Raw genomic sequence first — 25,578 nt, 5'->3', positions numbered from 1 at the left:
TTCTTGGCTATTTTGTAGAACAGGAAACAATAAACTGTAATGGACTAGATCAGCGTTTCTCAACCACTGTTCCGTGGCACACTAGTGTGCCGCGAGACGCTGGCTGGTGTGCCGCGACGTGCGGCGACGAGAAGGGCGATTTGCATTGTCACGTGCCTGGCGGCCGCCAATAAACTATACTGACCTGCTGGAAAGCAATATTTCTCCTCCTCTTTCCCAAAGCTCAGTGCAAACGAGCCTGGCGGCCGCCAATACACAACACTGACCCGCCAGACGGCTTGTGAAGCCTTATTACAGGAGATTGCAACCAACACAGCAATTGGCAAGTGTTTCTTACAGTCATAATTATAGTCAATATAGGGCGGCACAGAGTTAAATTTTTAAACTTTTTTAATGGTGGTGTGCCTCGTGATTTTTTTCACGGAACAAGTGTGCCGTGGCCCAAAAAAGGTTGAGAAATACTGGACTAGATCAGAGTTGGGGTGCTAGATGTTGTTGAGTTCTACTCTCATGAAGGCAGGGTTGATGGGAGCCAGAGTCCAACAGTGTCTGGAGGGCCACCATTTACCCAACCCTGAACTAGACAGGTCTTTGTTCTGATCCAGTTGGCCCTTCCTATCCCGCATTCCTGTTTTGGCTACTACACTGAATGGCTTACAACTCTATGCCTCCCTCTTTCTGCACCACAACAGCAGCCTGAGTAACTGATCAGCAGCAATCTGCTTCAGAACCAAACTCCCCTGTTTCAATGATGATGTGACCCACATTGCAAAATCCTGATACCGTATTTCCTTTTGTTTAGGCTATAAGCAAGGTTGTTGATGGTTTACAGAATGTTTAGGCAATATATCACCTAACTTATATATTTAAAAAATTGTGCACATTACCAAAGCATCAGTGTAGCTGCCTTCTGAAGTAACTATAAGGTAATTTAAGAAACAAAATCGGGGAGTTATTGCCTTTGGCGCAGGAGCTAAATTTAGTCCAGAACCCCATAAATCTAATTCAACATTTAGAGTAGTGGATATTGTGGAAGAGGCAATTTCGGCAGGTACGACAGCCTTATTTGGTATTTGGGTGTTATTCCCTCACACAATTAATGTAACGTGAGAGGAAAAGCACAGTCTTGCTTGTATGAGAGCAAGCCACACATTGGGGGATGTTGGCAAAGGGGAAGCCTGATCAAGGCATTAATGGAAGGGCCCAAATAGTGTATCATGGAGAAGTGAATAAAGCTGAAACCTCTGTGATTGGCACAATACCATAAGCAAGCCAGTTTCCTATTGACTACAACAACAGAAATGGGAGTCTAAGTTGCTTTGCCAGTGAGGAAGGTGCTGCTGCTGCTGCTGCTGCTACATGGGACACAGTTCCACAGCTCTCCAGAAGAGTGGATGTTAACAAATTATTGCACTTCTACTGCTAGTAACTGATTTTTATTTTATTTTGGTTACAGGTAGGTAGCCGTGTTGGTCTGGATCGAAGTAAAATAAAAAAATTCCTTCAGTAGCACCTTAAAGACCAACTAAGTTTTTATTTTGGTATGAGCTTTCATGCACACGAAAGCTCATACCAAAATAAAAACTTAGTTGGTCTTTAAGGTGCTACTGAAGGAATTTTTTTATTTTATTTTATTTTACATTCAGTAGCATGGGTTTTGTTAACAACCACTTTGTAATATTAGGAATAGCACCTCAGACAAGTTTAAGCAACCAAATATTTTAAAGGTTTCCTAAACTGATTTTTGGACGAGATGGTTGGATAGTGTTCTCGAAGCCACCAACATGAGTCTGACCAAACTGCGGGAGGCAGTGGAAGACAGGAGTGCCTGGTGTCCACGGGGTCACGAAGAGTCAGACACGACTGAACGACTAAACAACAACAACAAACTGATTTTGATTTTTTTAACAAAATAAGTTTCCTAGTTTGAGCATTTTTCAAGGGTGGGAGAAAAGGAGAAGATAAATCACCTGTGCTCTGCAGGTTGAGGGACTCCTGCAGATACCATCATAATGAGGTGTCTATTCTACACAATGTAGGAATCAGGCCTTTAGTGTTGTTGCACCTGCCCTTTGGAATTCCCTCTTCTTGAATATCAGAAAAGCACCATCTCTGTTGTGCTTTTGGCACCTACTGAAGACCTTCCTCTTTCAACAAACCTTTTAAGCAAGTATCTTTCCCAGTCTGGAATTGCTTAAGGCAGTGGTTTTCAACCAGTGTGCCATGGTGCCTTGAATGATGGTCAGGGGTGCCGCAGGCAACACTAGCCTCTGTCCCTCTTTTCTTCCCTCCCTTCTCTGATGCCTTCTTGCATCTCTGCCTCCCAAAGTCTTGCACAGCTGTTGGTTGCAGCAGCCCTGGCTACAAGCTCCCCAGGCGAAGGGTGCCTCTGGGGTTGGCCAGTGGGTGCTTCCCAGGCCCCTGTGAGCAGTGGGAGGAGGCACCTCTCTTTGGGGCGGGGTGGGGGCAGCTCAGAGACCAGGAGTGGCAGTGCTGCTGCCCAGAGTACTCCCAAGGAGAGGGGAGAAGAGAGGAGGCTGAGGGAACACTCTACAAGGGCCCATCTACACTTTCTTTCATTCTGTGATTTCAAGTCAAGGGTTCTAGAGGGGGCTTTTTGACCCACCAGTTTCCCTGGAAAAACTGCTGTTTACTGATGAATCAGAACAAAGGTAAAATGGGTTTGTTGTGGATTGATGTTTGTTCCAATTGAGCAGTAAACAGTAGGTTTTCCCAGGACAAAAAAACCCCAACCCTATCAGACCCGTGACTTGAAATCACGAGACAAACGAAAGTGTAGATGGTCCCTTACAATCCATCCAGTCACGGAGACCTAACAAATAATGTCAGTGCCTCCCCAAGATTGCCATTTTCTATAGAAGATATATTCAATGCACTTCTAAGCTTCTGTTTGAACAACATCACTATGGAAACAGATCTGTGATGCCCTGCACCTTCATCAGCACTTCTGTATTTAAATGCTCTTCTTGAATTTTCAACAAAGACATTCAGTGAACCTTAACTAATCTAAGATTCTGTTCGGAATCTCTCTTCCCGCTCTCTGCCTTCAAAAGATACTTTCCCACCATCAGTCCTAGAGTTCTGACACAACCCAATGCCTTGTGTCCTAGTTCAATATCTTTAGTGCTCTATTCACTACTACACAACCAAAAGTGGAATTATTTTGATTTAAACTGTACCATTTCAAAAGCTAAGCTTTGAATTTTTATTTTCGAAAAGGCTAGAAACCATTTTGCACCAATGACCTGTGTACAACTATACTTCTAAGATTTCTGGCTGATAAACAAGCTGCTTTTATTGTTCAATCACAGGTTTCCTTACTCAATATAAAATAACATTGTATTGTGCTTGGGATGTTGAAATTTCTGACAATGATTAGCTTAGCTGATGCGATGGAATGGAATGTTGACTTGCTCAGGGAGCTAAACAGTTGACAGTCCAGATTCTGTGAGGGAAGGAAAATATGTCCATTTGCTTGGCATTAAAACCTCTAAGAGCCAAGCTGATGACTGGGACACACTGAGCCTGTATACACATTACAATTTTCTCTTGTCCTAGTGTGCTCCCACAGCTGGCTTTTGTATCAGTGTACACACAACTGTTGCCTACAATGTAGAACTACCCTGTGGGCTTTCGAGAAATACTGCTATTTGATGTGCTTTCTCTTCAACTAGCTTCAATCTGAAAGGAGCCACATTTACTTTGCAATTAACCTGAAGTGTGCACATTTGAGACAGTCATTGTGCATGCATGGGTGATAGTCTCATCAATTGAGGGGGGTATTTACAGGGGAGGGAAACCAATCAGGTAATGCACATCAGGTAAAGACATCCCTGCCCACTGTCAGGTATACAACAGTGTACAAATGTGACTTGAAATGCAGCAGGAGTGGGGAAACTGCCGTGACATGTTTTAAGCCACTGATGTGTACACACAGCCAGAGAACCCAGGGGCAAGAGACAGAAGGAAATGCACATACTGTACCGGTAGTAATAAATGGGCTGCAAAAGAGAAACCAAAAGTGAAGGTAGGTGGCTTGAGGAAACGGAGAAGGACGTTAGGTAACTGAGGCAAGGAGGAACTACGGTAATCAGAGATAGAACAATGGGAAAAAACTTCCTAATGGTCAAGAAGGTCTGCATGCTATGGAGGTAATAGGTAAGCAATAGGTAGAAGCCAAATCAGTGCTCAAGGCAAGAGGCTTAAGGAACAGACTGCTAGGTATACCCCACAGATAATTTTGTCATTTGTGACTTCTTTTGTCATTGCAGCATTGCAAGTGGGCAATACAGGAGGGCTTCATGACAAAATATTGATTTGAACTAACCAGCCAATCAGATTACAGCTTTTAGTACAAATGGAAATAACAGTTCCACTGATTGCTTTGGGAGCTGCTTACACTTTGGGCTCTTTGGAGAGCAAGGGAGGGGAAGAAATGCAATATTGAAAGAATGAATAGAATTCCCACCCCCGATTAAACTACAGTACTGTATCAATTAATACCAGCTGGAATTCTGCACCATGTAATCCTAGGTGGCGGGGTTTGTATATCACATCAATTTATTACTCTTAACAGCTATTCCACAAATATGTTTTTTTTAAAAAAAATCTCTTGCATCTTTTCAGAGCTCATATACAACTGAAATTATGTATTTAACTCTTTTATTCATTCTTTTCCAGTTACAGAGGCTGAAGTGTACCTTGACTGAAAAATTATCCATAGTTAGAATGAATTATCTCTAGTAAGTCATAGAGTTTGCTGAAGCAGCTGTTAGCAGACATGACCATTTTAAATAAGGACACATGAATAATTATATCAGCTTTCTGGAATGTAACAGGAATGTACTAGGTTTGCCAGCAAGAAGGTTCAAGCAACTGAGGTTGTCTTCCTAAAGGCAAAATACACAATTTTGCTTGTACATGTGCTCTGAATTGTTGGTTGTGTAATTTTTATGTTTGACAGTATGAATGGACATTACATTAACTGCTGTGTAGAGTAAGCAACCCGAATACATTGGGTAGCCTTGTCTCATCCAATTCTCACTGAATTGCCAAAATTTCCAATTTACTTTTTTTTTTAAAAAAAAAGGTTTGGTTGGTCTTTTAACCTCCCCACCCCACCACAGCAGGGCTCCTCTGTTTTTAACAGTTACATAACATGTATGATTTTAATAGGGAAAGCTTTTCTTGACACTGCACCTTTGTCCTAAAAAAAAAAGAGCACCTGTTGAATTTCTATCTGTCGTGTAGCTGTTAAAGGCATGGCAGCATTGCCCTGGTGGGGAGCTGGCAACTTTAGTTTCAGGTCCTCTTATTTGCAGAGGCAAGGACACTGAAATCGTTATAGCAATATGCAAAACATGCTAAAGGCTTAGAAACCATAGGTCAAGCAAATGGAAAGATAGCAATCTTACTTTTGTTAAGACCAAGGATACAATCAGATGTACACTAAGAAGAAGATTCCACTAAACATTAGGAAGAACTTCCTGACAGTAAGAGCTGTTCAGCAGTGGAATTTGCTGCCAAGGAGTGTGGTGGAGTCTCCTTCTTTGGAGGTCTTTAAACGGAGGCTTGGCGGCCATATGTCAGGAATGCGTTGATGGTGTTTCCTGCTTGGCAGGGGGTTGGACTGGATGGCCCTTGTGGTCTCTTCCAACTCTATGATTCCATGATTCTACACTTTTCTATGTATGCCCAGCTGAATTTAGTGGGGCTTACTGCTAGTCAAAAAATGTTTGCAAAGCTTTCCATCCCATATCTCTTCTTTTTTAAGGAGTGGACTAAAGGTGTTTCACATCCAGAGATAATAATTTCCAAATAGTTGGTTAATTTGACTAAGAGCAACATGCTCACTGTAAAGCCTGGCTTAACATCTGCCATCACATTCATGTGGATGCTAATTCTGCGTAACAGGCAAGTTCACTACATCCCTGTATCATGTGCTAAATGTTCTTCCCCACTCCAAAGCTGCCTGTCCCCCTACTTCAGCCCATAAGTGCTCAAGCTTCTTACATTTTTCTCCAAAAGGAAAAAAAATGAAAACTAGAAATCTTTCCTATACATTTAAGTGAAAGCTGATATTTTTTCCCCCATTTTCATCATAAATCTGGCAACTTGAGACTCAAAACAACAACCCCATAATCATTTCTGATCTGTGGTTTTAAAAAAAACACAACTGGAAAAATTGGCATATTTCCATTCCGCAAGCACATGGTCTACAGAAGCCAGTGAGAAGGTAAATATCCACTAGGCTTGCTGAAAGATGATGAGGTATTACATCTTGGTTTTCTAAGGATTAAGAGAGCTTTCATTTGTGATATAAAGTCATGCCACTGCACAGTCTTCCAATACAAACTGGCCTTCCACAGAAGTTAAAGTTACCGCAAAGCTACTGGTTTTTAGCATGGCAACTGCAACGAGTGGTATTGATTTTCTGTGACTAGCTTAAAAGAAAGCCACTTTATTAACCCTTCACCCTCCCACCAAAGCTACATCACACACAGTCACTCTCCCTGCCAAAAAGACCTGGATACCATATCACCGCTACACTGTATGGGCAGTGGCACACACACTACTGCACATTAATCAAGTTGTCATCAGTATTTTAAGGCTGGGTAAAAAGAGGAAGAAAGGCCTGGGTAAAATAATGAGTAATCAGGATCAGTCCCGAGAGTCTGCTTTCATTTAAAATGAGACATATGACTCCCAAATTGGCTTACAGCATGTAGGTTTAATTCACCACTTCAAATAGAAGCAATTAATGTACATGACAATATGACTTCTTATAGGGGAAGGAAAGAATGAAATGGCACATCCTTTGTTATATTATTTTCTCCATGGTAAGGTTTCAGTACAAATCTCTGTTATCCCGCATTACACAGTGGCATATACATTTGTGTGCTATATAAATATGGACAGTACCAAAAAAAGAAGCTTCTCAAAATCTGAGAGGCTTCCACAGCTGTGAGGGAAAGATAGAAACTTCTTCCTAAGTTTTTATGTGCATGACATTACAAAGCCAAGAGCTCAGAGTTAAGCCATTCCCACACCTCCTCCAAAACAAATGTATCTCTGCCCCCGCTCTCTCTTACTGACATGCTGGGCAATCACTTTGTTTGTTCATGTCTTCACACATTCCTATAGGAGATCCAACACACCATAGTTTTGAAATCACAGATAAAAACACAAGATAAGAGGTTGTAGGAGACCTTGAACCTTAACTGGTCAACAAATCCCATGTCTCGAAGGATGCTCTGATCTGCATGACCTCAGAATGAATAATCTCCTGTGGAAATGGCAGAACATCCAGAAACTCTGGTAAAGTACATAGCGCTGGCATGATTTGAAGGCTGTGAAAGAGTTTGATTCCTCCCTCTCTACTAAGTATGGATATCATGGAGGTGTGATCAAGAATTAATGACTGTATCTATGACTGTCAGTAATTGGCAAGAACCAGGAAACAGCAAATGAGTTGAGGGAAGTTCTGCCTAGTAGTGCACAGCATGGTGGGGTGGTGCCACTCCCCTGGCCTCCAGTCAGTTGTCCTGCTGCAAATGCAGTGGAACCAATCTAGCACTTCTGGTGGTACATTTGTAGAGAACTCACTGATATTGCCTTCCTCCCAGTGAGCATCAACAATGCAACTGACCAGATGTCAGATGAGCTGCAATACCTCACCAAGCTGTCCACTACCGCTCTAAGCAGGATGTGTTTGGTTATGTACACAAATTTCCCTTTGCCTGTCCTCTCCTACATTTCTCTTGAGAAACACAGCAGCTTTCAGCTTCTAGTAGAACTCAATGGAATCAATGGGCTTACGCCTGACTAAGTCTGCATAGGATTGGACTGCAAGAGAAACCCTACTCGGGCATTCAGTTCACCCAATTAATAATTGCATGGACTGGGAGAACAGGACCACATTCACTGGCCCAACCCTTGCTCTGCCCATGCATTGTGGGCAAAGGTCTGAAGGACAGGATGCAGCCTCCTGTTGGCACTTAGGTTTTTGCACAATTTGGAACTCTTCAACCCAATCTTCACTCCATGGGGAGGCAAGACTGTCCCACAGCTCTCAGCTTTCAATGCTAGCAACTCCTTGTCCAGAGAGGAGGTGGCGAGGAGGAAAATGAATACCTTTATTCTGAAGAAAAAGTAATCATGGGGTCCTGATCCAGATATGAGCCCCTCTCACCATGTTTTCCAATTAAAATTGGTCCCTTCCTACTCGTAAACAGCACCGTTGGGATCAAATTGCATACAGGAAGGGGCAGTTCTCAGATGGAAACCAAAGAGGGGATCTGATCTGGATCAGGGTCCCATGTTTGCTTCTTTCACAAAATTTAAAAGGCCACTTCAAGCTTTTAAAAAGTGTGAATAACATTGTCATTTGGCCCTTGTTGTGGAGTAGGAGAGCTGAAAATAATGCCAATATATTTCACATCTGGCAACCAATATGCTCCTTTGGTTTCTGATAGTACATGGGTAGAAAAATCTAAAAAGCCTGGGACAGAAATGTTCACAGCCCTCAGCAGCTATGGTGGCTCATTTACCAGAAGTAATGTATTTAGCATTAACTCTAATGCTTGATTCTGAGCAAAGTAAACCCTTCAAATGAGTAGTGAAAATTTGTGTTCCGGGCTTTTTATACTCGTCTACCCATGTACTATCTGAAACCAAAGGGGCACATTAGTTGCCAAAAGTGATTTTTTTTCCCAGCTCTCCTACCCCACTATTGGTAAACAATTTACTATTCATCTACAGTTAAAACATGTGGCTTTATGAGTGACAAATCAGTGCAACATCTGGCCCAATGAACACAAGAAACAAGAATCTATGACCTCAAGGACACCTGTTTTCACATCATGCCTCACAGCCACAATTAGTTCTGCAGTGAGCCCTACATTTTTTTGTTTTGCTTTTTTTAAAAAAAAAAAAACACAACCCAATGATAACAGCAGTTGTAATTTCTTAACAGTAAAGGAGTTAGAACAGCAAATTGGTAACATTTATCAGGCAGATAGCAGTGTTTGCATCCCTTTGGGATTCATGGAATTTTCCTAAATCATAAATCAAAAAATATTCCTCCTCAGGTGACGAACATTTGTCAAGCGGGGGGGGGGGAGAGAATGGCTGCACAGCTTTGTGCAAGATATAATGTTCAACATATTTAGTTGGAACTAAGTAGATTCATCTGAAACCATAGAGCTTACACTGAAATCAATATGTGTTTGACAAAGCAAGATAAAGCGGGCAAAATTGGATTTGCATGACATGTTCTGACTGAATTCTTTTGCGTGACTGAATTCTTTTGCTAATGACAATTACTTTGAATGAATAAAATGCAAAAGTAATTCTAAATTATGACTTTATGAAAGCTGATGGGTGAAAATAACATTTCAAAAATATAAAACAATAATTAAAACGTATTGCAAAGGGCTTGTGTGCTTCTGTCAGCTAAATCAGTTCACAAGGCTGAACATCTGGATTGAAAAAAAAATCATATCTTAATTCCTATACACCGCATGATAGAATGAATTTTTTATTTTTTACTAAGCAGCCAAAATCTGCATGAATTCATGAGCAGACAAGAATATTTTCCTTACTAAAGTTTTTTGGGAAGGGATTTGCTTCCAGTGGATGTCACTGGAATTCATCAAAATCAAAACTTCCAAGTTTTCTTTCGCTCTGCTAAAACAATGAACAGGAAAAACTTATATGGACTTTTACATGTAAATTTTGATATGGCATAAATCACTTCAAAATAATTATTCACAACGTTTTAAGTTTTTGAAACTCAATGTACGGTATACTTGCTCTGAATCCATTTTCCCCCACTCCTACTTGTTATATAAGGGAAAACTATTGAACTGAAAGATGCAAATTAACTTTTAATAACTTTAAAATAGTCTGATCTTTTTAAATCTGGGACTATTTGTTTCTTTCCCCCTACAATTCGCAGGGTGCCTGTTTCACAGTAAACATTTCACAATGGAATGTACATCAGTTTCGCTTCCTAGTAATCTAGTGCCAGCAGATGTACTTGATTTAATTATTTTTTAAAATCCAACCAAGGTAGGTACAGTGGTACCTCGGGTTAAGAACTTAATTCGTTCTGGAGGTCCATTCTTAACCTGAAACTGTTCTTAACCTGAAGCACCACTTTAGCTAATGGGGCCTCCCGCTGCCACCGAGGTACTATTTCTGCGCTAGCGTAGTCTGTAACCTGAAGCATATGTTACCCGAGGTACCACTGTACATGTTTGAATAGGGCATCAGAATAGCATCTGTTTTCACAGCAGTTTTCTCATCAACATCCCTTTACCCATCAAACCAACCAAACTGAAAAGGTTGGATCTGGCTAGAAACGAAAGGGGCTTGCAAAGCAGTTATAGAATAATAGGACTCGAATGTCAGCAAATCAACACTGGGCAGTGACCATGGCTTGCTAGCTACAGCGTATTGTACAATAGTGGTTAAACAAAAATGCTACTAATTATTTTTATTCACATTTTTTAAGGAACTCTACTCCATATTAAACACCCTACCCAGTTCTCATGTTGAAATTGACATTCTAGAGTTTTCCTCTTGTATAATGGCTGCTCTCATATCACCCTGCTCATGTACTGAGATTTCCTTCAGCAGAGGCTTTCCTTTAGATGCCCTATCACCTGAGGAGAGGGCAAGCAGCAAACCATAGAAATTGCCCTTTTAGCAGTGGTGCCTTGTTTGTGGAATTCCCTTCCCAAGGATACTTGCCTGGCAACCCACATTCTTCTATTTTCAGTATTGGGTAGGTAGAAACTGCATGTACATGCATTTCTTAAATAAATAAACATTGCGGATTATAGAACCCTAAATTTCTCACCTTCACTCCCAAAACACTGCCATGGTACCCCCATTGTCCAGGAACTGGCAGCAATTCAACTGAGAGAAACAACCATCCAGGGGTGGTGAATTGGCAATAGCAACCCCAGAGGCATATAAAAAAAGCACTGTTTTGGTGATAATACACAGAAACCCTGCTCAGTTATTCAGTGCAGAATATAGCCATTGTGCCTCCTAGCCAGTGATAGCCACCAACTTGTTCCTGGCCCTTTAACAGGAGCTTGATCTGGTGACATTAGCAGTGCTAATGCTTATCTCATGCAATGAGGTGCCTTATATGCAGAACTAGACTCCTGTCTCCAAATGCTTGTGCTGCATTAAGGCTGCATTCCGACTCTTACTATTTTGTGGTTGTTCAATCACATACCAACAAATCCAGATCCCACAATTAAAGCAGATTTGGCACTCTTGCCTTCTTCTCTCTCCCCACCCCACCCACCTCGATGAACTTTTTGCAGTAAGGAAAGTGTCAGATAACAATTGATGACAAGATGAAAAAGCCACACACAAAAATCAGAATGAATGCTCAATAAACAGTGACTGTCGTATAACAACCCTGCAAATTGATCTGAATGAATGTTCAACGAGCAGGTCATCAAAGAGCAACCTAAATATGTTAAGACACTGTTTTTTTAGCTCCTGATTTCGGTAGATCAAACTCTCTAAACTGCACAGAAGCAACCTTGTTTAAAATATATTTTTTAAATACCTCTGGAACTATACAATGAAACCATCAATCAGAAAGATTAACCAAAGAAGAGTCAATATCAGAGTCAATTAACCCAAAGAGTCAATATCAGGTACTCTGCAGCATAGTTTCTTGTGCATCATCCTAACAAGTGAGGAATCAAGGAGCAGCGCTTGTTTCAGTCAGTTTAAGTCAGCCATCCCCAAACTGCGGCCCTCCAGATGTTTTTAGCCTACAACTCCCATGATCCCTAGCTAAGAGGATCAGTGGTCAGGGATGATGGGAATTGTAGTCCAAAACATCTGGAGGGCCGAAGTTTGGGGGTGCCTGGTTTAAATGAACTGCTACACATCTGGGTGTTCACAGGCTTCTCAACAGCCATATGCCGAGTAAAATGAGAAAGAAAGATGAGAACCAGCACTGACCCAAGCCGTTTTGCTGCCTGAGCCAAAGGGCAAAGTAGAGTGCCTTTCCTTCCATGTGCAGAAGCTGACTGGACTTCAACACTGGCAACAGGGCAGTGACCTCCAGGGCACCTGAGAGCAGGAAGCTGTTTTAAGGGGTACATGGAAGCCTGTGTGACACACATGGGTCTGATCTTAAACAGTTGGGAATGGTCTGGGAGCTCAGGAGGAGCAGCTAGAAAGGGTGTTAATGATGCCCCACAGCATCTGCTACCTAGGCCAATTGCTTCACTCTGCCTAATGGTAGGGCCAACTTTGGTGAGGAGGTAAGAGATATTGGGTGGGATTCAACTAATGAGTCCCATCAGTGGAAGCCCTGCACAATGACTTCCACTTGTGTAGCAGGTCTTTCCCCTCTCTCCTCCCCTCCCCCCCACCCCCAAAATTGGCTCAGGGGGTTGGGAGAACCCCTGGAACAGCACACTAGAGGAGGAAAGGGGAATCATTCCATCTTGCAAGCCATAAAGCTTGCGCTGGTGGATTGATCCCCTTAGCACAATGCTGAATTCCTCCAACAGGCAGTGGCAGCGTAAATCACTTTTTTAAAAGACCGAAGGGCCAATTCTATTTTGCACCTGTAGCAGATGGGTTCATCATGGATGCACACATGTGACAAAATACTGTTACACTGTATTATCTATTATAACCTCCCACACACAACAAAGAAACTTAGAGGGTGTTTTTTAAGTTATCTCGGGGGGGGGGAATAATGGGCATAGGCAGGGGGCAGTTGCCCCCCCTAGAAGCAGGGCCGCTGGCCAGCCTGCCCTGCTGCCCGCCGCTGTCTCCCTTCTCCCTGGCTGGCTGTGGGGCGGGTGGAGGGAAAGCCAGCCAAACGCTTTCCCTCCACCCGCCCCACAGCCAGCCGGCTAGAAGGGACGTCTCCCTTCTCCCTTGCTGGCTGTGGGGCGGGTGGAGGGAAACCAGCTTTCCCTCCACCCGCCCCGGCGATCACGGAGGGGGAGGAGGGGATCGGAACAGCCCGATTTCGGGCTGATCCTGGCGCCCCCTCGCCCCTGCCGATCGCAGAGGGGGAGGAGGGGATCGGAACAGCCCTATTTCTAACTGATCCTGGCGCCCCCTCGCCCCTGAACGACCATGACTTTCCTTGCCCCACTGTGGCCCCGCCCCTTGCCCCCCCTAAATTTGATCCTGGCCACGCCCCTGGGGGGAATTGGTGGCAGGGGGCGCTGCATGCACTGCTGGAAGAGGCTGCCTTACTCTACCTGATGGTAAAGGTAAAAGGAATCCCTGATCATTAGGTCCAGTCGTGACCGCCTCTGGGGTTGTGGCACTCATCTTGCATTATTGGCCGAGGGAGCGGGTGTACAGCTTCCAGGTCATGTGGCCAGCATGACAAAGCCACTTCTGGCAAACCAGAGCAGCACACGGAAACGCCGTTTACCTTTCCGCCGTTTACCTTCCCTTACCTATTTATCTACTTGCACTTTGACGTGCTTTCGAACTGCTAGGTTGGCAGGAGCTGGGACCAAGCAACGGGAGCTCACCCCGTTGCGGGGATTTGAACCACCGACCTTCTGATTGGCAAGCCCTAGGCTCTGGTTTAACCCACAGCGCCACCTGTGTCCCATGGTAAGGCTACAGTAGTCCTACTGCAAATTATTCACTAGTAACCTGCAAGAAATGAAAAATAAGGGCAAGACAAAAGTGGGGAGATATACACAGACCCTGCACAGAGACCCTGCAGTCCCCTTAAAATGCAGGTAAGTGGACCATTACCCAAGAACTTTTTCTCCTTACCTACCACCAACTTCAGGCACATACTCATTTGAAGAAACGTAACATATACTGCAGTTAATGACAAGTACTGAGAAAACCATAGCTTTAACTTCTGAAGAAGTGTGCATGCACACAAAAGCTCATTCCAATGACAAACTTGGTTGGTCTCTAAGGTGCTACTGGAAGAAATATTTTTATTTTGTTTCGACAATGGCAGACCAACACGGCTACCTACCTGTAGCTAGCAGCAGTTCCTGTAAGTAATGCAGCACTTTCCCCAGCCAATGCACCCAAGAGTGATTACTATGTACTTCTGGCTCGCACATTATGTTTTGCTTCAGGAGTCCTTGCTTAGTAAGCACCACTTGCATGTCTAAAAAGTATACTATTTGAACTGGTCGTAGCATTCCACTATCATTACATGCACAAGTACACATAGCTCCTGCCCTCTGGAAACATGTTGTATCTCAACAGACTTCAGCTGAAGGTGCTATTTTTGCTCCCCATCTCTTCCATATCACTCAGTCAAGGTTACTGGATTGAGAGGACACTGGTTCTTAGTTTGTTTTATTTTGCTATGTAAAGCAGAAGAGGAGGAGGAGGAGGAGGAGTTTGGATTTGATATCCCGCTTTATTACTACCCTAAGGAGTCTCAAAGCGGCTAACATTCCCCTTTCCCTTCCTCTCCCACAACAAACACTCTGTGAGGTGAGTGGGGCTGAGAGACTTCAAAGAAGTGTGACTAGCCCAAGGTCACCCAGCAGCTGCATGTGGAGGAGTGGAGACGCAAACCCGGTTCCCCACATTACGAGTCTACCACTCTTAACCACTACACCACACTGGGGTACTGTATATTCCTGCGTATAAGACTACTTTTTAACCCAGGGTATATGAGTACTTGCACCTTGTTTTTTAATAAAAACAAACAAGGTGAAAGTACCCATATATTGAGTGTCATGGGTGTCAGCACAAAATGGAGGTCATGGGCAGCAAAAAAAGAGGTGTGGTACTCTGGACAAGTGAGTATTGTCACCAAAGAAAGCTTTGTGTGCGTCAAAAATGAAGCCTTATGAGGACTTCTGCTGGTTCCAATGGAGCCTACACAACACCTAACAACACTCCATGCAATGCAATATTACAAAGGCACAAACAACAGGCTAGTGCACTTGCAAGTACAATTCTATGCATGTCTTTTCCTAGGTAAATCCCATAAAACCATCAATTCAGGGCTCAATGGGACTTATCCCCAGGTAAGTATGCAGAGACATCACCTTGCTGACAAAGGTCCGTATAGTTAAAGCTATGGTTTTCCCAGTAGTGATGTATGGAAGTGAGAGCTGGACCATAAAGAAGGCTGATCGCCGAAGAATTGATGCTTTTGAATTATGGTGCTGGAGGAGATTCTTGAGTGTCCCATAGACTGCAAGAAGATGAAACCTATCCATTCTGAAGGAAATCAGCCCTGAGTGCTCACTGGAAGAACAGATCTTGAAGCTGAGGCTCCAATACTCTGGCCACCTCATGAGAAGAGAAGACTCCCTGGAAAAGACCCTGATGCTGGGAAAGATTGAGGGCACAAGGAGAAGGGGATGACAGAGGGCAAGATGGTTGGACAGTGTTCTCGAAGCTACCAACGAGTCTGACCAAACTGCAGGAGGCAGTGGAAGACAGGAGTGCCTGGCGTGCTCTGGTCCATGGGGTCACGAAGAGTCGGACACGACTAAACGACTAAACAACAAAGTATGACCAGAATTGCCCATAATAATTCCTTATGTGTTCAAGTCAAGCATGCACCAAAGTCAATCTTCTTTGTTTTGTGAATCTGTGACTGAAATATATCAGACATTAGTCCCATATAGTTAAAAACCTATTATAGTGGGATATTCAGGAAGCAAAACAGCTGCTGTTGATCATAGACATCAGGGGGGGGGGAAGTTAGGGGAACTGGTGTTCATCAAAACTATTCAGAACAATTGATGGGATTTGTACAGAGGGGGGAGGAAGGATAGTGCCTGGTTCTGGGCATGTGTTGGGTGAGAGAATGTGGCCCTTCAGGTCATGTGAGGAGTTGTTGTTTTCAAACAGACTTATGCCTTAGTATTTCACTTGAGAGTAACAAGTAACAATTAAATGAGTCAGTTCAGATAGTTCCCACACATCGAAGCTCCTACAGGGCGATACTTTCAGAAAGTTGAAACCGGAACAGCAGCATAAGTTGTACATTTCAGGCAGAGGGCGAGGAGAAACGGTGACCTTCGCTGCACAGATTACGGAAATAAGTAAATAAAAGCCAGAGGCTTCAAGTAACAAACCAGAGAAGTTTGATTCCCTCCTCGTCACCTCAGCGATTCCCTTCAAACGCTCCCTCCACAGAGACGCTCTAGCAATCCCCCTCGCGCCATTATTAATTAAGAGGAAGTCGCTGCTCCAAGGCAACCTGTACGTTTCTCACTCACACACACTTCCCAACACCAAGCCAACGACAAACCAAAGCAAACGCCAAGAGGCTTTGTGCCTTGCACGCCCGGCCAGAGCTATCGCTGCACCAGCCGCCGCCGCATCTCTCTCGCCCGCCCCCTTTGCATTCATTCTCCACCACTAGACGGCTGCTGGCATTTTTCAATTAGGTGCGAGAGAAAAACATCTTTGTGAATGGGGAGCTGTTTTTGCTGCTGTTGTTGCTGCAGCCGCAGGACACTCTCTGCCCGCCCCCCTCCCTTTGAAAGGTTCATGGGGGGGGGGAGCTCAGTTAAACGAAACGCGCAAGCGCGAGTCAAAAGCATGTCTCCTCGGAAGTAAATCTCAGTAAGCCAAGCAGGGCTAACGCTTTAGCAGTAAATACAGATTTACTGGGGTTGGGGGGTGGAGGAAACTCCCCCTGTGGCAAACGGGATTTTCTCCCACGGCAGATCTGCAGCTTTAGGATTACAAAGGATTGGTTACGAAGTACTGCAGCCTCAGTTACTAAGCAAACGAACTGAGGGAGGATGGCAAAAAAGCAAAGCACACGCTTCAAGGTGGAAAGAGGCGCATCATACTCGCTACCGCTCTCTAGCCATTATTGTTGTTGTTAAATCTCTCTTCGCCTGCATTTAGCATAATGTGACCAGAATCAGGGGGAAGAAACCCGCATCGTTGGAGGCAATGGAGAAGAGGGAGGGAGGGAGAGACTCACCGCGATCGCTTTGGTTGCTGCTGCCGCCGCCAGTCAAGTTAGAAACTCCCGCCGGATCTCACAATCCCCCGCGCTCTCGCTCTGTCCCCGCTTGCTCAGTTTCTTAGAGGCACGGTCCAGACGGCTCCCTTTTAACCCGCCAAGGCTGCCCCTTTCGAAAAAGTGGGCTGTTTAATGCCTGGGGAGCCTTATTAGGAAATGTTTGCAGGAGTTGGGTTTTTGTGCGTGTGCATGTGGCTGAAAGCGAGGTGGGGGGGGCGGAGGAGGTAATCAGAGGCAGCGGCAGCAGCAGCCAGCAGCCCTTCTGCACGGACTGCTAGCAGTTTTGACAACAAGCGTTGGTGACCTGCAGCCAGGGGGAGGGGGAAAGAGGGGGGGGACGAGGCGGGGATGGGATGCGATGCGATAGGAAGGTGCAGAGCGGAAAGCAGGCCGGCGTGGCGTGAGAGAGACACAGAAGATCACACCGCTAGCAACTACTGATCCATAGCAGCCTCGGGCAGCGTCGCCTCAGATCTGAAAGAAACTCGAGAGGCGTGCGCACGTTTTGAAAGTGTGGAGCATCTCATTGTCCTTGTCACAGGTGGAAGGAATCCCCTCAAAAAATAAAAAGACCGAAGGAGTGTCCTTCGCATTATTTGGGTGGATGACTATTATCAATGCAAGAATGGAGCCATTACAACAAAAATAATGAGTGCATCTTTTCTAAGTATAGCTGAGCCAAGATTTCTCATATTTATTTTTTGATAAAGTTTCCTGGATTTTTCTTTTTCTCACTACCTTAGAAAAAGGCCACTTTGATGAATTTTCTCTGAATTTTCTCCACTCCACTCCAGTCCATTTTGATTTCTTTGTTTTTATTTTCTACCATTTTTGTATTTCCACCATTTTCTAAATAAAAAAAAAAGCGAAAGAACAACAGTGGTAAGGCAATTTGGACACTGCAAAATGGTGGCTAGGCTACCAATACAGTTGCCGTTTCCGCCACTTGCAGCAGCAGACACAAAAAGATAAATCACCCTTAGGTTAAGTAAGAAGGAGCAGTGCTATTGCCTTTGCCAAGGGTGAGCCCTACCCCAAAGAAAATGTAGGTCGGATAACCCATCCACCCCCAGTAATTTGGCAAAATGCTCCTCTTTTACTAAAAATGATCAGATCTGGCAAAGCATCAACCAGGTCATAGAATTGTAGAGTTGGAAGGGATCATGGGGTTCACTTAGTCCAACACCCCCTCCAATGTAGGAATCACAACTAGATCATGCATGGCAGATGGCCCTCCAACTTCTGCTTAAAAACTTCCAAGAAATGAGAGTCCACCCACCACCTCTCATGGGAGTCAATGGAACACCATTATCACAGAACTGATATGCACAATAAAGTTCCCTGTCTCTCCATCACCCATCCCCACCATACCTACAATTGCTATTATAAAAAGTGGGTGGAAAACCAAGGGAAATCAAAGGTGATTAAGCTGGTTCCAACACTTCTGCTTTTGCCTTCCAGAAGTTAAACATAGTTGGAATAAATCTATTATCCACCTTTAGACTAGTTAATCCTTGTTTTTTAAAAAAGGAACACTGATACTGGGAGACCATCTGCTACTTCCCTTTCTATTTGAACTCAGGGTTTGGTATTTTCTTCTAAAATAAAAGGAACAATGTGCCTTATTTGATGGGCAAGATAATAAAGTTCTACATTGGGAAGTCCCCCACCCCCTCACTCAAGGGGAGATATAGCTGCTTTCCTCTTATCCTAGGATGTTTGCTCACAAAAAGAAACATAATTTGTCTACAAGGATTGCAATTGCTTGGACTTAATCCAAATCATAAAAGAATATAAGAAAAAAGTAAGCGTAGATAAAATTCTCGTTTTCACCGTAGGCTGGTTTCTACATACACTCACATTTTCCTCTCTATTGTCCATCCAGGCAGGAAACCTTTGGCAGCTGCCCAAGTGCCTCCCAAGGTTAGGGAGAAGTATGCTGTGCAATTGATAAACAGATGGTAAGTCGCTTCCACAGGAGAGAGTGATGTTCACCAGCTTCAATGGCTTTAAAAGAGGATCATATTCATGGAGTGTAAGGCTACCAATGGCTACAAACCACAATGGCTGTGCTCTGCCTCCACTGTCAAAGGCAGTAATGCTTCTGAATTGCTGGAAACTACTCAGGTCCTGCTTGCAGATTTCCCCACAGGCATCAGGTCGGCCACTCTGAGAACAGGATGCTGTACTAGATGGGTCATTGGCCTGATCCAGCAGGCTCTTCTAATGTTCTTGTGTTAAGAATTTCATACCCACCTATTCAGGTTCTGAAGCTGAACAGCAAAACGGAAGAGCAACTCTGAATCTGAAAGATAGAGAGGAATTGGGTTGGAATAGTAGAAGGCTTTTGTCCATGGAGTTTTCTTGGAAGGGATGCTGGAGTGGCTTGCTGGTTCCTGCTCCAGGTGGATCATGTTTAGTCAAAACTCTCCACTATGACCTGTCCGTCTTGGGTGGCCCTGCATGGCATAGATAGCCCATAGCTTCCCTGAGTTATTCAAGCCCCTTCGTCATGACAAGGCAGTGATCCCTGACAAAGATCTGTATAGTTACAGGTAGCCGTGTTGGTCTGGTGTAGTCGAAACAAAATAAAAAAAATTTTTCTTCCAGGAGCACCTTAGAGACCAACTAAGTTTGTCACTGGTATGAGCTTCCGTGTGCATGCACACTTCTTAAGAAGTTAAAGCTATGGTTTTCTCAGTACTGATGTATGGAAGTGAGAGCTGGACCATGAAGAAGGTTGATCGCCGAAGAATTGATGCTTTTGAATTATGGTTCTGGAGGAGACTCTTCAGAGTCCCATGGACTGCAAGAAGATCAAACCTATCCATTCTGAAGGAAATCAGCCCTGAGTGTTCACTGGAAGAACAGCTCTTGAAGCTGAGGCTCCAATACTCTGGCCACCTCATGAGAAGAGAATACTCCTTGGAAAATGCCCTGATGTTGGGAAAGATTGAGGGCACAAGGAGAAGGGGACGGCAGAGGATGAGATGGTTGGACAGTGTTCTCAAAGCTACCAACATGAGTTTGACCAAACTGCGGGAGGCAGTGGAAGACAGGAGTGCCTGGCGTGCTCTGGTCCATGGGGTCACGAAGAGTCGGACATGACTAAACAAACAACAACAACAGTAGAAGGCTTCAACAGCCTAGGCTGGCTCATTGTTTGAGTCACCAAACTACCTAGACACATACCTGGGGTAGAGGTGGAAGAGTATATAGTTGGAACTACCCTAGTTGGTCAGTTAATTACGTTTGGAGTTGTTTTTAAAAAATGTTTTTATTGTAATGATTCATCTCCCCTCACCCTCCAATTTCAGGGTTGTTGTGTTTGCAGAAGCACACACACACAAAAAAGTGTTTAATGGAATCTGGCTTAAAAACTAACCACATCTATTTGTGAAAGTAGTTTCCACACAAAAACTTTATGCTATAATAAATCTGTTGGTCCTGAAACTGCCACAAGATTCTGTTTACTCATTATGGAAGTACAGCATTGAAGGCACAGGATGTGGGTCCTGGCTGTGGACCCTTAATATATTATGTTGCTTCTAACTGGTCACTTATTGTTTTGAAAGCTATAAACATTTTTCAGACAGCTGCTACAGAGGCATGTTTAGGAAGCAGGGTCCAGATGGGCTTACGCCTTGTTAAGGCACATTCTTTGGCCTAATGGTGATACTTGCAATTTTCCAAGCTTATAGACTACAAACCCCAAGGAGAGTTTTCAAGCTGCTTCTGTATGAAACAAAAAGCAGGATAAAGTTACTGAGTGGATGCATTTAGGGAAGCAGATGATTGAAGTTGAACTGTAAATACTGCAGTTCAGAGATGATTATCAGAAGATTAGGAACAGAGATGCCTAAAGTAAAATCTAGCAATGAGTTACAGTAAAATCTAGCAATGGATATGCGAGAATGTTAAGGAAGATAGGAGAGGATATATTGTTTTGATATTATCCCTCCTTACTAATACTCACACAAGTGAGTAAACAGCAGAGCACATTCCCTTTGCAACTTATTGGAAGCAAGCTGATGATTCGTTAGAATCCTTTAATTAAGCAATCCAGCCTGGCTTGTCCCTGGTAAGTTTCCCCTTTATTTCCCTCTTAAAATAATAATAACCCAACACAGTATTCTTTAAAAGTAGGAACAAAGTTTTACTCACATTCAGTTCACAGCTGTAATCTGAAGGCAGGCTTTATCTTGTGGTTAAAGTGAAAAGACTTCATCTCACCTAACACTGATCTTGAAAGACCTACATTGGCTCCCAGTACGTTTCCAAGCACAATTCAAAGTATTGGTGCTGACCTTTAAAGCCCTAAATGGCTTCAGTCCAGGATACCTGAAGGAGCGCCTCCACCCCCCATTGTTCTGCCCGGACACTGGGGTCCAGTGTCGAGGGCCTTCTGGCGGTTCCCTCGCTGTGAGAAGCCAAGTTACAGGGAACCAGGCAGAGGGCCTTCTCGGTAGTGGCACCCACCCTGTGAAATGCCCTCCCACCAGATGTCAAAGAGAAAAACAACTACCGGACTTTTAGAAGACATCTGAAGGCAGCCCTGTTTAGGGAAGCTTTTAATGTTTAATAGACTATTGTATTTTAATATTTTGTTGGAAGCCGCCCTGAGTGGCTGGGGAAACCCAGCCAGATGGGCGGGGTAGAAATAATGTATTATTATTATTATTATTATTATTATTATTATTATTATTCAGGACGTACTCCCTGTCTGGAGCAATTCTGCTATGGGTCCATTCTAGGCAAAAATGACTGCTCTAGTAATAATAACATTCCACAGGATATGGAGTAATGTGGATGTGAATTGAAGATGTTTATTCACGGTCCTTTAACTACTGTTACAACATCAACCTAGCAAGAGCAAAGTAGTTTTAAGACTTCTTTGACACAGCCATCCTGCCATAACTCTCACTCTCAGCTCTCCTCCTGGACCCACTCTCTGTCCGCACAAACCCCCACTCAGGTTCTTGCTCTCCTCTTCCCACCGGACCCACCCTCTGCCTGCGTAGTTTGGGGAAGGAGGAAGAATAGATTGAATACATGAAAAAGGCATCCAAACAGGGCAGGTGAGGTGACACTTTTCTCAAACAAATGGCCACGTTTTTCTAGGGACGGGTGGCAACCCTGGTTACATATGACAATACCACCCAGTGTTGTTAACTTCTGTGCATATATAACCAACTAAGGACCAAGGCCGTTGCTAACTGTTCTGGTACATGTGTGAGCACTTCCATTACTAAAGGTGTTTATACGTAACCATTTCTGGTAAGTGAATAGCCTTGCCTCCACTGATGAGCAACCCTGTAAGGGATATAATGCCATACAATGTATGTGTGTGGCAATCTTGCACATCCTTTGTGTGTGCTGCATTGCGTTGCATTCTGTTGTGTCCTATGTGGTCCTTGTGTTGTGTGGAGTACATTATCTAATGTTTGCATGTGTTCTGTCCTATTATATTTTGTTCTGTTTGGCATATGTATTCTCTCTCTTGTGTGTTATTGAAGAATAGCTCAGTTGGTAGAGCATGAGACACTTAATCTCAGGGTTGTGGGTTTAGGGAAAAGATTCCTGCATTGCATGACCCTCATGGCCATTTTCAACTCTACAATTCTATCTCTTATTCCTGCTTAATTCTCACATTGGCATAAACAGGATTTAGTCTATGCATATTTAGTTGGGAGAAAGCCATGGGCATAGCCATGGGGGTGGCAGGGAGGCAGCTGCCCCCTTAATCATGTAAATAAATAAAAATACTTAACTAACTGTCCAACTGCATTGCAAATAACTTAGTTCTCCCTCCCACCCCCCTAAAACAAATCCTTTCTATGGATAAAGCCCAATCAAATTAAATGGGAGCTACTTCTGAATAGATCTCCATAGGACTGTGCTAGTAAGGGGTTTACTTTCACTGGCTCATGCCCTAAAATTGTATATCTCTTCTCTTTTTTTTAGACCCAAAATGTTTCTTTTTGTTATGTGTCCTGCTGGAGCACACCTGAAATTTGGCCTCCCAAAATCTGAAGACATTTCAGAACTACAGAGGAGAGCCTCTTCCTCTAGCTTACTAGCAGTAAAAAACGTTCTGAAATGGCCACCGCATGTACAACCTTTTCTTTATTATGGAAACACTTTAATCGCAAATGAAGTCAATTATCTAAGCAGCTGGAGTTGAAAATGTGAACAATGGAATGGTGACATTCCTGAATTTGCATGTAAAATGCTTGACTGGTAATGAAGAGATCAAATACAATTAGGGTCAAAGAATATTATTCTAGGCATTCTACATTTAATCCACTAAAAGCAAAGAAACCTGGAATACTCAGATCTCTCAGGAACAATTCACACATTACTTACATTTAAAGTGCTAGGACCCCTTTATGTTAAGATTCACTTATATTAAATGCATTGAATTAAAAATGTTTAGAATCCATCTTATATAATTGTCCTTCAGAATCTATTGAGCTGCCTTGCTCAACCGTACAAAAACAAAGCTATTTCAAACAAAACGAAACAGCAGCAGTAAAAGAGCACAGCATATCCAGATAAGAAATAAGGACGGCTAGTTGTTTTCTGAACCTAAGGCCCTCTGAATTTGCAGAGCCTTAGCCTGTCAACCCAAGCATGAATCAGGTGAATATTTCCTGGAAAGGTGGATTAGGTGCCACCACTGAAAAGGCTCTGTTTCACATTGCCACACAAGGCATACCGTATCAGCATCACGCCTCAGACTCCATCTACTCAGTCACTCTCTTTGCTTAGCCAGCACGAGTGCAATGAAAGACAGAAAGATAGATAGACCTGGAGAAGGGAGAGATTCGTTCTGTTAAAGCTCCAGCAATATTTTCAGAAACCTAGCAAGGGAACCAGAGGTTGCAAGCAGGAGTAGTCAATGTTGTGAACTACAACTCCCATCATGCCTGATTACTGGCCGTACTGGGTAAGGCTGATGGGAGTTGTAGTTCAATGATATCTGGAATGTTGGCTACAGTACGATCCCCCCAAAATATTATTTAGACTCCCATGTCTAGAGTGCTGGATTGGGGGGGGGGTGCTAGCAGCTTGCTGGGACTGCCTTTCTAATGCCTGCAAACCACAAAAATGCTGAACTTCAACTCTTGCACTGGCTGGAGCTCTGTAGGCTTAAATAATAATAATAACATCCCCATAGATTTTCTCCTGCCAAGAGCAGGACTGCCAGGTTCTGCGTATGGCCATTATTATTGCTTTGTTCATATACATAAAAGCCGAGACATGGTCTGGGACACAGTGGTAAAATGCTGGGAGCTAGTTCATGCTTGGGGGGAGAGAGTGAAAAACAGACTGTTAATATTAATGTACACTGGCAAGAAAGTTCTAGTAAATTTTCCATGCAGGTGCATACATGGCTGTTCTTGCACCCAGCTTTGATTCCATGCCAATACAAGCTGTTGTTCGCTGGCAAAGGAGGGTTACTAAACGGAGATACTTTTGTGTTCTGAGATTTAAAATTTTCTTAACAGCAAAGCACAGACTCAAGAATCCCCGCTCTGGTCAAGCTGGAACATGGCCTGATTTATTTCTTTATATTTTTTTTTAAAAAATAGTCAATATGTGCAGTTGCAATTGCAGGTAACAACACTAATTAGCATCATCTTTCACCAACAATATCTAATAAGTTAGTTACATTTATTTAAGACAAGTCAATGATGTGAAAAATGTTAGAGTTCTGGCTTTAATGGTCTATTGTATCTATTGCAGAGCAATAGTCTTCTTGTCTCCGAAAAGCTTTGAGAATACTACTAATGACTGGTTGGGCCTGGACTGCATGGTCTCCTTGCAGTGGCATATGGAAGCAGTATTTTACATCAGTAGGCAAAGCTTATTTTCTAAGTATTTCACCACAACCATGAGAACTAGACCCTTTATTCTATTTAAAAACATTCCTGAACTTTTCAGTAATTCAGATTCTGCAACAGCTTCCATGATAAAGCCCAGATGCTTTCAAAATAACAGCCATTAAAATATCAGGGTTTGATGATAGCTTCCTTCCTATATTTATTCTGCAGTGTACCACCATTCAGATTGAAAAATCCACAATAGGACAATACTTTTCTTAGGACCAGAGAAAGTAGTGAACAAACTTTCTGGTACTTCAGAACTCTTTAAAGCTTTTCAATTATTTTGTAAGTTGGATTTCTCTGATGAACCAACACAACTCCCTTTACTTTTTGTCATGCAGATTGCATTTTTTTTGTACACAGCTATGACCATGCACAAGTGTCTTACTTCATTGGTTTATGGATGTTGGTATTGATAATTAGAAGGCATGAGGAGTCATCTCTATTGCTACATAGTGACTGGTAATTCAACACATAGAAGTCTATTCTGGAACAAGTTGTTTCAGGAGCAATGCATTATGTGACCACAGCTGATTTAGTTTGTTTTACCACACTACTCCAGAATAAGTGATTTAGGATTTTTAGCAAACCTGTTCCTCTCTATAAAGCACTTGACATTTTCCATTAAAAGGATAATTAACTTGAAATTGGTGACAAGTGCAACAATTGGATACA

General features: G+C 43.2%; 1 protein-coding gene across 3 annotated transcripts in view; it reads right to left on the bottom strand.

Annotated features, from left to right (window-relative positions):
* Positions 1–17,293, bottom strand: part of MYLK (myosin light chain kinase) — a 181,009-nt gene extending 163,716 nt beyond the window's left edge. For all 3 annotated transcript variants that reach the window (XM_088662195.1, XM_088662199.1, XM_035129122.3), the window contains exon 1: positions 16,973–17,293. The gene's annotated coding sequence lies outside the window, so the exon portion shown is untranslated. The remainder of the gene's footprint in view (positions 1–16,972) is intronic.
* Positions 17,294–25,578: the final 8,285 nt, after the last annotated feature.

Source organism: Zootoca vivipara, chromosome 1, assembly GCF_965207765.1.
Source record: "Zootoca vivipara chromosome 1, rZooViv2.hap1.1, whole genome shotgun sequence".
NCBI lineage: Eukaryota > Metazoa > Chordata > Lepidosauria > Squamata > Lacertidae > Zootoca > Zootoca vivipara.
Note: the sequence above shows the minus strand (reverse complement) of the source record. Positions and strands in the feature narration are given on the sequence as shown.